Genomic DNA, 12,997 nt, shown 5'->3' on the forward strand with positions numbered 1-12,997 from the left:
GCCCGCCCATGAGAAAATGAGCTACTACCGTGAGATTCGCGCACAATATTTTTTTTTTCCTCGAGAAACACATAATGCCTTGTAAACGAGCGAAGCATGGCAGCTGCTCAGTGTTTGGATGTACAAATGAACACCAAAGAATTTTTAGTTCCTTCATCCGAGCCAATGAAGAAACAGTGGGTTAATTTGATTTTCTCTGGTAATGCGCAGATTAGACTTGTGCCGATATTCGGTAATGCGATAAATCGCGATAATGAATATGCACGATATTGTAATCATCGGCACTTCAGAATACCGTAAATAATAATGTATTACCAATTATACATTTTTTATAAGGCAATTAAGAATACTTTACCCATCAGTCGTATAAAATGCACAACACCGCAGTATTCTGCGTCAAAAGGACACGCGCTCAGATGTAAACAATCCCAACGTGCATGTGGCACATGGCGGAACGAGTGAAGGAGACGAGCTGAATGAAAGTGCGCGTTCACTCTCTGACAGCAGAGGGCGCTGATGGAACAGCAGCGTGCAGCGGTTACCATGGAAACCGTGCAAACAAAGTAACTGCGCTAGTGAAGTTTTTAAAATGCTTCAAACAGCCATTCATTTTTTTGTAATCTCAGTGTTGTTCATCACAGCACCAAATACTGAATACTTAAAAAAGACTTAAAAGGATATGTATTTTCAAACTTAAACATTTTTATATATTAATCTGGACTACAACATGCCCTAATGATTAGAAATGTTCTGATTATTTGTTATTGTTCAGTAAAACTTTGAAAACATACAGCTTCATTAGTTAACATGTTAATTCATTATCACTAAACTGACAATAAAAATTATCTTTAATTATATAAAGTATAATTATTATTAATTAATGTTAATTTCTTAGTTACTGTTTAATAACATTACTAAAATCAAAATAACTTATTTAATGGACCTGAGATAAAACTAACAATGATCAGTTGTGTTTCTAAACTAACATTAACAAAAAATAACACTTTCTGTAACAAATGTAGCTATTGCTCAATCTTAGTTAATGCATTAAATAGAGTAAAGTGTTATCTGTTGTTCGTTATAGCCTAATTCTTTTGCATTTTAATCTGTTTGAAAATTTCAGTCAGTTGTTTTTGTTTTATTAGAAAAAGAGTTCTTAAACCTGTTAAACTGACAAAAATTGTTTTGCAACTTATTTTAACATCGTGATAATACCGTATACCGTGATAAAAGCTTCATCAATTAATCGCAACATGAAAATTTGATACCGTCACATGCCTAGCGCAGATACAACTTCCCATAGTTTTGTATGTCTGCTGCGCCACACATTTCACCGACGACTGTTTCCTCAGCGTGGGCCAATACAGCCCAGTTACTGTCGCTAATGTAAAAGTAGACAGCATCAAGTATGTGTGTGAATACTGTAATGCCAGTGTTGTACATTTCTTTGTTGTTTGGTAACCGTTCTGCACGCGATATCCACATTTCCAGATTGCAGAGCTTGATGTACATAAATTGTAATAAGATTGTAAAAACCTTTAAGATTTATGAAATATAAAATATGTAAACAAATAAATGATGTTGGCATGGTAGCACATTTTCCACAATGGCACCTATCTGAAAAGGTAACATGGCAGAGGTCTGACTAATTTAGTTGCGCTGGTTAGTGTCTGTAGCTGATAATTATATATAATATAATATAATATAATATAATATAATATAATATAATATAATATAATATAATATAATATAATATAATATACACGATAGCAAATCAGAGCAACATGAAAAGCCAACAATGTAGGCTAGCATTAGCTACATGATAATAACTGTAACAGCATACATAAACCAACTAAAGTACCGTATCCAGACACAATGTTTTACACTAACCATTCGGAGACGTCCTGCTGTAGCCGCTGAGTTGCAACTTCTTCATCCGGATCAGATTCTAGGTTAAACTGAAAAGCTTGAACGACTGCGTGTCTAGGAGTCATTGCATACATCCACTGTCAACATTAGCGCATGGTACCGTGGCCGCAAGCTGGTTAATGCCACACCCCCCTCCACCTTGCCCCGCCTCTCTCCTACTCATTAGCATTTAAAGCTACAGACCCAGAAACGGCACGTGCTGAGGAAAGCTCATTGTGGGACTGGCTTGTAGTGGCTGAAATTCTGCTCCAAGGTTGAATTTCGGGAAAGAGACTTAAGATACAGTACTAGGGACCACTTAGGCCTATATAAAAGCATCCAAAAAGTAGCATGTCATGGGACCTTTAAACTTAAAAAACTCATTCAAAATATGAATAAATACTATAATAGTATACTACTAGTATACTGTAGTATATATATATATATATATATATATATATATATATATATATATATATATATATATATATATATATATATATATATATATATATATATATATATACACATACAGTCATTACAGTCATGGTCAGAATTATTGGCACCCTTGGTAAATATGAACAAAGAAGCCTGTAAAAATAAATCTGCATTGTTAATCCTTTGATTTTTTTTATTCACATTTTTTTTAAAAAGGTATTAAAAATGTGGGGAAATTCTCTTTATGAAATAAAGGTTTTTATCCAATACACATTGGCACCCTTTTGTTTGTTGCCAAAAAACTCTTTTTTTTTTAGTTTCATCTGACTACAGAACTGGTCCTGTTTAAACTAAAATGAGTGAGTGATGTGTAGCCAAGTATGGTGTCCCATACTCTGAATTTGTGCTCTGCATTTCACTCATCCAAGTGCACACATACAGCAGTGAGTATTGAACATTTTTGCTGCGTCGCCCAGGGAGTGATTATGGTTAGGTTAAAGGGCACCTCACTTGTGGGTAATGAGTGGAAGAGAGAGCTGTCATTCACTCTCCCCACCTATATTTCTGCTTGTACTCAAAGTCAGACTCTCTAACCATTAGGCCACAACTGCCCCAACTGAATATGCTGGAGTTGGTTTTTGGGTGACAGCACAGGATTTTTTTTTTTTTTTTGGAAACCCTCCCAAACAACATGTGGTGATGTAGGAGGTGTTTGACATTGTTTAGCTTTCTGATCCCAAGACTCAACTAATCTCTACAATTCTCCAGCTGTGATCCTTGGAGAGTCTTTGGCCACTCAAACTCTCCTCTTCACCATGCATTAAGACAATATAGACATGTGTCCTCTTTCAGGCAGATTTGTAACTTTAGTTCTTTAATCTTTAAACTTTAGTAACTTTAATCTTCAGTTGATTTGAACTTCTTAAGTATTGCCCTGATGTTGGAAATGCTATAGCTATTTTCTCACAGCCACTTTCTATTTTGTGAAGCTCAACAATATTTTGCTGCAAATCTATACTCTGATCTTTTCTTTGGTTCTACTTATTGTGAAGGATGATTAAGGGAATTTGGCCTTTGTGTTTTTTTTTTCATATTTATGCTCAATTAAACAAGAAGTCATGGCTGAACAGTTTCATGTTCCTAGTCACTAGTGTGCTAAAAAATGTAAATATGAATGTGAATATATGTTAGAGTAATTTTACTTTTTTTTTTTCTGACACAGTTTAACTCTGAGATCTTGTCATATTTTATTACCATTTTTTGTTTTTTTAAATAAAGGTAATAAACTGTAATAAAACTAAATAAATATGCATATAAATATGCATTATATAGTAAGTGGATCCTTGTAGGATCTATATAGATTGCAAGTGGTCAAAAAAATCTTTTAATATGTAGCCCTGCAAATAAAGGCTTTTTAAATACTAAAATCTATGCAAGTGCCTGGATGTGAATTTTGCCTCGTTCATAAGGATAAAGCTACTTACAATTGTTTGCATTTTACAGCCCTTCTGGAACACCCATAGTATTTTTTTAAGTACATCTTAAACAATAATTTTTTTTTATATATAAATAATATTTTACTTTCAGAGAGCACAAGTACATGTACATGATACTTGAAACATCACGCCTAGTTCCCAGAGGCTTTTCTCAGGAAACTTCATGAAACTTCAAGTTCTCAGTCATATTTCTTCTAAGTATCAACTTGTTCTCATATGTATCTACTGAAAATCCCTTACGAGAAATAAAAATAGACACAAAAGTGAAAACTGTAGACATAAAGTAAGAGTATACAGTGTTAAATCAATGTGGGTCGCAGCTCAGATCAAGATTAGAACTAGTTTGTTTGTGTTTGTGAGTTCATACTGACTTTTGTTTACAGTACAATCTGAGATCTTTTTCTTAGGAGAAAGATTCAAGAAATACTCTTCAAGATTTATGAGGTGTTTTTAGGTTGAAGTTTGATAAAACATCAATATAAAATGACAGAAGGAATCAAGATCATGGGATAACCTCAAGGCACTGTGTGTCTCAAGTCCAGGTTTGCCTCTCCTTGTTTTGGTGCTGGTTGTTAGACCACTAACAGTCTCAGTGGTTTGTAAACTAGAGTGAAACTCTAATTAGCAGTCATATCATGCAGTCTGTTTACATCTGGGATCAAAGAGTTTGACAAGCCAGTTTGAAGTGTGTGGTAATGGAAGAGATGCGTTTGATTGGTGAAGTCTGAAAAGAGCTGTGTTTAGAGCAGATTTACTAACATGAGGGAATTACTAACACCACACGCACACATGAGCCTCACAATGATGTCTATTCATAAAAGACAAACAATACAAAAAATGAGCAGCATCATTAACAGGTAGAAATGTACTGTGGATCAAGGTCATGTCTGTGTCATTTGAGGTTCATTGAAGGCCGTAATAAGAAAGGAATCATTAGCAGACACACAATAAACCCAGTGCTGCAAGGTGGTTTATTTTGCCATAATGACCATATAACTATACATTTCCCCACTTATTACATGGCTACTTATCAAAAATAAATAAATCTTTTAAAATGGAAATAAAATATGGTTTGGGGCTAAAAATTATATATTGTGTGAGAACATGTATGGTAATACCAGAGAAATGACACTAACACAACAATGAAATCACTTGACAGGTAAATTATACAGGTTTGCATCATTATAGTACAAAAATATTATTGCTTTATTTTTGCATGATACTAAATAAACATTTAATTTACTGACCAATCTGAGTATTTCAGAGAACCATATATAAATCCAACTAATTTCTACACATTTTCACTAGTTAACTATTTTCTTATTACTAGGCACACACAACCATCAACAGTGATGACAATCAACAAACAGTTCTCAAATAAGTCAATGAGGGCCCGTTCCAATGAAGGTACTTGAACAAACTCAGGGTTACAGGATTAATTTTTTAGTTGATGGGGAGTTGTCTTATATATATATATATATATATATACCCTGATCAGACATAACATTATGACCACTGACAGGTGACAGGTGACACTGATTATTTCTTCATCACGGTACCTGTTAGAGTGTGGGATATATTAGGCAACAAGTGAACATTTTGTCCTCAAAGTTGATGTATTAAAAGCAGGAAAAATTGGGCAAGTGGGGATTTGAGCGAGTTTGACAAGGGCTGAATTGTGATGGCTAGACGACTGGGTCAGAGTATCTCCAAAACTGCAGCTCTTGTGGGGTGTTCCCAGTCTGCAGTGGTCAGTATCTATCAAAAGTGGTCCAAGGAAGGAACAGTGGTGAACCAGTGACAGGGACATGGGCGGCTAAGGCTCATTGATGCACATGGCTGGCCTGTGTGGTCCGATCCAACAGACGAGCTACTGTAGCTCAAATTGCTCAAGAAGTTAATGCTGGTTCTGACAGAAAGGTGTCAGAATACACAGTGCATCGCAGTTTGTTGCGTATGGAGCTGCATAGCCGCAGACCAGTCTGGGTGCCCATGCTGACCCCTGTCCACTGCCGAAAGCGCCAACAGTGGGCACGTGAGCATTAGAACTCGACCACGGAGCAATGGAAGAAGGTGGCCTGGTCTGATGAATCACATTTTCTTTTCCATCACGTGGATGGCCGGGTGCGTGTCCGTCGCTTACCTGGGGAACACATGGCACCAGGATACACTATGCGAAGAAGGCTGGCTGGCGGAGGCAGTGTGATGCTTTGGGCAATGTTCTGCTGGGAAACCTTGGGTCCTGCCATCCATGTGGATGTCACTTTGACATGTACCACAAAAGCATTGTTGCAGACCATGTACACCCTTTCATGGAAATGGTATTCCCTGGTGGCTGTGGCCTCTTTCAGCAGGATAACGCACCCTGCCACAAAGCAAAAATGTTTCAGGAATGGTTTGAGGAGCACAACAATGAGTTTGAGGTGTTGACTTGGTCTCCAAATTCCTCAGATCTTAATCCAATCAAGCATCTGTGGGATGTGCTGAACAAACAAGTCCAATCCATGGATGCCCCACCTCACAACTTACAGGACTTAAAGGATCTGCTGCCAACATCTTGGTGCCAGATACCACAGCACACCTTCAGGGATCTAGTGGAGTCCATGCCTCAACAGGTTAGGACTGTTTTGGCAGCAAAAGGTGGACATACACAACATTACGAAGGCGTTCATAATGTTATGCCTGATCGGTGTTTATATATATATATATGAGCAATATCACACGAGTAGCTGTGCGATATGGCTGTATATCAGCACGCTATATGATTCGTCCGTAGGCACGAGGCCGCAGGCCGAGTGCCGTAGGTAATCACAGCGTGCTGATATACAGCCATATTGCACGGCTACTCGTGTGATATTGCGTTATACAACAGTTCGACGGCACAAGTGTGTAAATAAATAAGAACAACAACGGAGTGTCTTTAAAACCCTCTTTTGTGCAGCACTACTTCCTTCCGCCACGGATTCAAACCTCAATTTGACAGTTGGACCAAGCCTCCGTTACTAATTCTAAAACGTCACTTTAGAACTAGTAACGAAGGAACGTTGAGTCGCTTCATTGAAACACATTGAATTTTCTACAGTATTAGAGAGAGAGAGAGAGAGAGAGAGAGAGAGAGAGTAGGCTATTACCTGTGTCTGGTATATTGTATTACATTCATTCATCAAGTCGATGTCCATAATATTACATCCTTTATACAAGTCCGTTTGAATGTCCGCTGAGGTAAGCGATCTTTGTATTTGTGCTTTTTTTCAGCGTTGGGAATTTTCCATCCATAAAGGTGCGTTCACGCGGCCTCGTAATTCCTGTAGTTACGAGATTCTAGCTTGTAAAAAGCATTCACGTCCTCGTAGAGCTCGTAATTACAGCTTGTAAGCTGGGAGGTTTCTGAAAGCTCCCACATGTACCACGTGGCCGCTGTACCACCTGACCGCTGTAGATTCATTTAGGCGTTGATAGTGGTGCCATGGAAACGCATAATTCCGAGTCCGAGGACGTGAACAGCTCCGAATATAACGTCACGTGTTGTCATTTCAAGAATCCGGTAAATACGAGGTGACCTGAACGCAGCATAACACCACAGCGATAAAACAACTTCCTTTTGCAAAAGTTCCTTTCAATTTAAAAGTCTCTGTAAAGTCTCCTGTAAAGTGTTGCCGCCATCTAATGGCGTATTAATGTAATGTTCACTCAATCCATATTACTTAATGGACATATTTATATAAAATAATATTTATTGAACAACATAAGCACAATTGTACAGTTCAGTCAAACAAAGCACTAGTTATTAAAAAAAAAAAGGTCACCATTTATGCTGGTATGTGGGTTTTACAAATATTTAACGAATGAACAGGATTTTAAAGAGCTTGTGACAAAACCTCCTAACTCCATTGGATCCTCAAACTGTCAATCAAGCCTCATTAATCCGCCTCGCCTCGTGAATGAAGTGCGCACGCAGTTTGGACATCTCCTCTGTGCAATGTAAAGGTAAAGAAAAGATCTGATGTTTGAAAAAAAAAAATTGTAAAGCGTTTTCTTTACTCAAAAAAACATATGTTCATAAAGTTTTATGTTTTACGTATTTGAAGCGGAGAAGAGTCTGATATGTCCCGTCTAGTTGTAGCCAATGTGCTATATAAGGATGTAACGTAACGTTTATTATTATCAAATTTAATATAGCACAATTCGACTTGCTCTGTAACAAATAATAGATTAATAAGACCAAAGATTGCCCGTTCTATGTACTCAAATTGAATTATGTCACATGTTTAACCACTATATGAGCCAGCGGCAAATCCCGAGGCACTGGCCGAGATGAAGCTGTTCTCGGCGGTTACAGAAGCACTGAACGGCCGCTGACGCACTCGAGCTCGCATCTCCGAAAACGTCAAAACAAACTGTAAAATAGGCTCTGTTATTAAATATGAGTCAAATATTTTAGGTCTAAACAACTACATTCTCGCCTAAAAAACTATTAAAACTACAGTTCGTGGTACAAGAAGTAGTATTTGTAAAAATTATGGTTGATTTGATCGGCCACCATGACAGTCACTTCAAGCGGAGTGATACAAACGGTGAAAAGGCAGAGCTGTTATCACTGAAATATCGCATGGCTATCAACCAATCAGATTCGAGAACCAGACAAAGCTGTTGTATATATATATATATATATATAGAGAGAGAGAGAGAGAGAGAGAGAGAGACTCGAACAGCTCACATGTAGTCATTTTAAAAGCTTTATCGATTCCAAATCTTATTTATATTACATATTACGTGTATATATTTATATTTATATCTATATCTATATCTATCTATATATCTATATATATATTGTAGTAAGGTTCTTGTGTAGAGGGAAGGAAGAGGACAGGGATCGGCTTTGGCTGCTGACAGTCTTTTTATTCTCACCAGAGAAAATATCAAACAAAACAAACAAAAGGACGGTGCAACGCACACTCAATAACATCCGAGGACGGGCTTCACTCCAGGCAACGAGCAGGGCTCACACACTGACTGTCAGCAGACTCTCTCTCTCACCTCCGCTCCTGCTTCTACTGGCGTTTTATCCTGTCTCCACGCCAATTACTGGAACGAGAAACAGGTGTTCGTGATTTGCATTCAACCCGTTCAATCACCGCGCTTCCCTAGACGCTCCCTCCTGTTGCAGAAGCCGCTAAACCACGCCCCCCTCGCCACATACACCCCCCCCCCATTTCTGGAGAGGAAGTCGGCCACAGCCATCTGAACACCCGGCCTGTGGATCACTTTGAATTTAAAAGGCTGTAAAGCGAGATACCAACGAGTGATCCGCGCGTTGGTGTCCTTCATGCGGTGGAGCCACTGCAGAGGGGCATGGTCCGAACAGAGGGTGAACTCCTGCCCCAGGAGATAATAGCGGAGGGCGAGGACGGCCCACCTGATGGCTAAACACTCTTTTCCACTTGGAGAGCTTGCGGCTAATGTACAGCACCGGCCGCTCCTCACCCTCTATCTCCTGGGACAGGACTGCACCCAGCCCCCTGTCCGACGCGTCTGTCTGCAACACAAAGGGGAGAGATAAATCAGGGGAATGAAGTAACGGCCCGCCACATAAAGCAGCCTTCACCTGGGTAAAGGCCTGCTGGCACAACTCCGTCCACTGGACCGTATCTGGTGCATCCTTTTTAGTCAGATCAGTCAACGGGCTGGTGAGGTCCGAATAATTAGGAACAAACCTTCTGTAATATCCCGCCAGCCCGAGGAACTGTCTTACCTCCTTTTTGGTCTTGGGACGCGGACAGGTTGCAACCGCTGCTGTCTTATCAATTTGGGGACGCACCTGTCCATATCCCAAGTGGAAGCCCAGATACCTTACTTCCACGCGCCCAATTGCGCACTTCTTCGGGTTGGCCGTGAGCCCAGCTCCTCTCAGCGATCTCAGGACAGCCCTCAAATGCTGCATATGCCGCTGCCAATCATTACTAAAAATAATAATGTCATCCAGATAAGCAGCCGCATACGCAGCATGGGGCCGTAAGATCTTGTCCATGAGTCGCTGAAAGGTAGCCGGTGCCCCGAACAGCCCGAACGGAAGGGTCACGAATTGGTGTAATCCAAACGGCGTCGTGAAAGCGGTCTTTTCTTTGGATAATGGAGACAAGGGGATCTGCCAAAACCCTTTAGTTAAGTCCAGTGTCGAATAAAAGCGAGCTGTACCAAGCCGGTCAAGCAATTCGTCCACACGCGGCATTGGATACGCGTCGAATTTCGACACTGCATTCACCTTGCGATAATCCACACAGAACCGCACTGAGCCGTCCGTTTTGGGAACCAAAACTATCGGGCTCGCCCAGTTACTGCTGGATTCCTCTATTACCCCCATGTCAAGCATTGCCTCTAATTCTGCCTGAACCACTTTTTTTTTGTGTTCAGGTAACCTATACGGCCGGCTGCGAATCACCACGCCCCGCTCGGTCTCGATGTGGTGCTGAATGAGGTCAGTACGGCCCGGTAGGGGAGAGAACACGTCGGCAAACTCAGCCTGTAATTTGGAAACATCAGTGAGCTGTGAGGGCGAAAGGTGATCTCCCCCCGGGGCCAGAGCGAGGGATTGTTTTTTTTCATTCGCCTCTGGCCCGAGATCATCCTCTCCGCTAATCACCATCGCCAGCATCACTGACTCCGCCTCACTCCACTTTTTCAGGAGGTTGAGGTGATAAATTTGACGTGCCCCTCTCCTATCGGACCGTATTACTTCATAATCGAGATCACCAACTCGCCGTGTGACCTCAAATGGTCCTTGCCACTTCGCCAGTAATTTTGAGCTTGACGTGGGGAGTAATACAAGTACTTTCTCTCCCGGTGCAAATTTACGCAGATTAGTTCCCCTGTCATACAACCGGCACTGTCTGTCCTGGGCTTGTAACAAATTCTCCATAGATAGCCGCCCCAAAGTGTGGAGTTTTGTTCTCAAGTCCAGCACATACTGAATTTCATTTTTCGATTGAGATGGTCCGTCCTCCCAAGACTCTCTTAGGACATCCAACACCCCGCGGGGGTGGCGCCCAAAGAGAAGCTCAAAGGGGGAAAACCTCGTGGAGGCTTGCGGGACCTCTCGCACAGCGAACAACAGGGGTTCCAACCATTTATCCCAATTTTTGGCGTCTTCTTGAACGAACTTACGAATCATGGATTTAAGTGTGCGATTAAAACGTTCGACCAACCCGTCCGTTTGTGGGTGAAAGACGCTGGTTCGAATCGATTTAATGCCCAACAATTCGTACAGTTCGTGTAGCGTACGTGACATAAACGCCGTGCCTTGATCAGTGAGGATTTCTTTCGGAATCCCCACTCGGGAGATTAAACTGAAGAGGGCGTCCACAACACTCTTAGCGGAAATGTTGCGGAGAGCCACTGCTTCTGGATATCGTGTTGCATAATCCACAATGACTAATGCAAAACGATGCCCTCTCGCTGATCGCTCTAATGGCCCGATGAGGTCCATGCCAATTCGTTCGAAGGGGACCTGCATTAATGGAAGGGGGCGCAAAGGCGCTTTTGGAGTGGCCGGAGGATTTACCAGCTGACATTCACGACAAGACGCGCACCACCTGCGCACGTTCTCGTGAATGCCCGGCCAAAAGAATCGGGTCATGAGGCGATTTAGTGTCGCTGTTTGTCCTTAGTGTCCAGCCATTGGGTTAGAGTGAGCCGCATGGAAAAGCATTTCCCTGCGGCTCTTTGGTACTAATAACTGGGTTGTATCTTCTTTTGATTGAGTGTCTTGGGTCACTCGATACAACCTATCTTTAATAATCGCAAAATAGGGATAAGTCAGTGGTCGTCCAGGCTGGAGAGGCTGACCGTCGATCGTGCTGACCCTCTCAAACGCATTTTTCAGCGTGTCATCGTGAGACTGCTCCAGGGGGAAATCATCACGGTCCGAGAGAATCTGTTACGAATGGGAGACTCAGGCAGGGGATCCAAGTGCAGCGTTTATTTAGAAGTGAGCGTGGTCGTTCAGGCAGGGTCAAACAGGAACAAACAGGAGCAATAAGGAACAGGCAGAGTCGTAGTCAGGGTACAGGCAAGGATCGAGGCAGGCAGCAATGGGTCGTAAAACAGGAATCAGGCAAAATCAATCACAGACAGGCAAACAGGATACAAGGAAACGCTCAGAGATGTGACACAAGTGATAACAAGACTTCGCGATCAGGTGATGAGTGTGTGAGTCTTTTATAGTCCAGGTAATGCATGGCAGCTGGGTGTGGTGATTAGTGTAGTGATTGGTGGAGTGAGTGCAGGTGATTGGCAGAGAGAATTGTGGGAAGTGTAGTCCGGGGAGTGACAGGAGCAGACGGTGATCGTTACATAACGCCCCCCTTCCGGAAGGCGCGTCCTCGCGACGTAAAAGGCACGAATAGGGAGGGAGGGTGGGTACATTGGAGCTATATCGGGACCATGGTCTCCAATGCAGGCTCCAGGGTAGCCATGGTGGATCAGGCGCCACGGGTAACCATGGCGGGTCAGGTGCTACGGGCAGCCAGTGCAGGTCAGGAGTGCCACAACTCCACGGCGGGTCAGGTGGCTCGGGCAACCACGGCAGGTCAGGTGGCTCGGGCAACCACAGCCGGTCAGATGGGTCAGGCAACCACAGCAGGTCAGGCGGGTCAGGCAGCCATGGCAGGTTAGATGGTTTGGGTAACCACAGTAGGTCAGGTGGCTTGGGTAACCACGGCAGGTTAGGGTCCATAAACGGCCATAATTGTTCAAAGGCCAATGACGGCAGTGGCCGGGCAGGGTCCCCACCCACAAGCTCCCCACCCCTAGGTATACTGCCCCCCCCCAAAAAGTTCTTGGGGAAATCAACGGAGTCATTGGCGGGTTCATGGGCAAGGAGCTCGGGTGGCGCCTGCAGGGCAGATGGCCTGAGCGGTGGTGGCAGGACCGACCAAGGGTGCTCCATGGCCGTGTCAGTGAGAGCGGGCAGCTCGGTGACGGCCTCCTTGGCCGTGTCAGGGAGAGCGGACAGCTCTGGAATGGGCACAGGCTGTTCTAGATCGGCAGCGAGCCGCTCTGTGACGGCAGCAGGCTCGGGCTGCTCTGGGACGACAGCGGGCTGCTCTGGGACGACAGCGGGCTGCTCTGGGACGACAGCGAGTTCAGGCTGCTCGGGC

This window comes from Chanodichthys erythropterus, chromosome 21 (assembly GCF_024489055.1).
Source record: "Chanodichthys erythropterus isolate Z2021 chromosome 21, ASM2448905v1, whole genome shotgun sequence".
Classification (NCBI taxonomy): Eukaryota; Metazoa; Chordata; class Actinopteri; order Cypriniformes; family Xenocyprididae; genus Chanodichthys; species Chanodichthys erythropterus.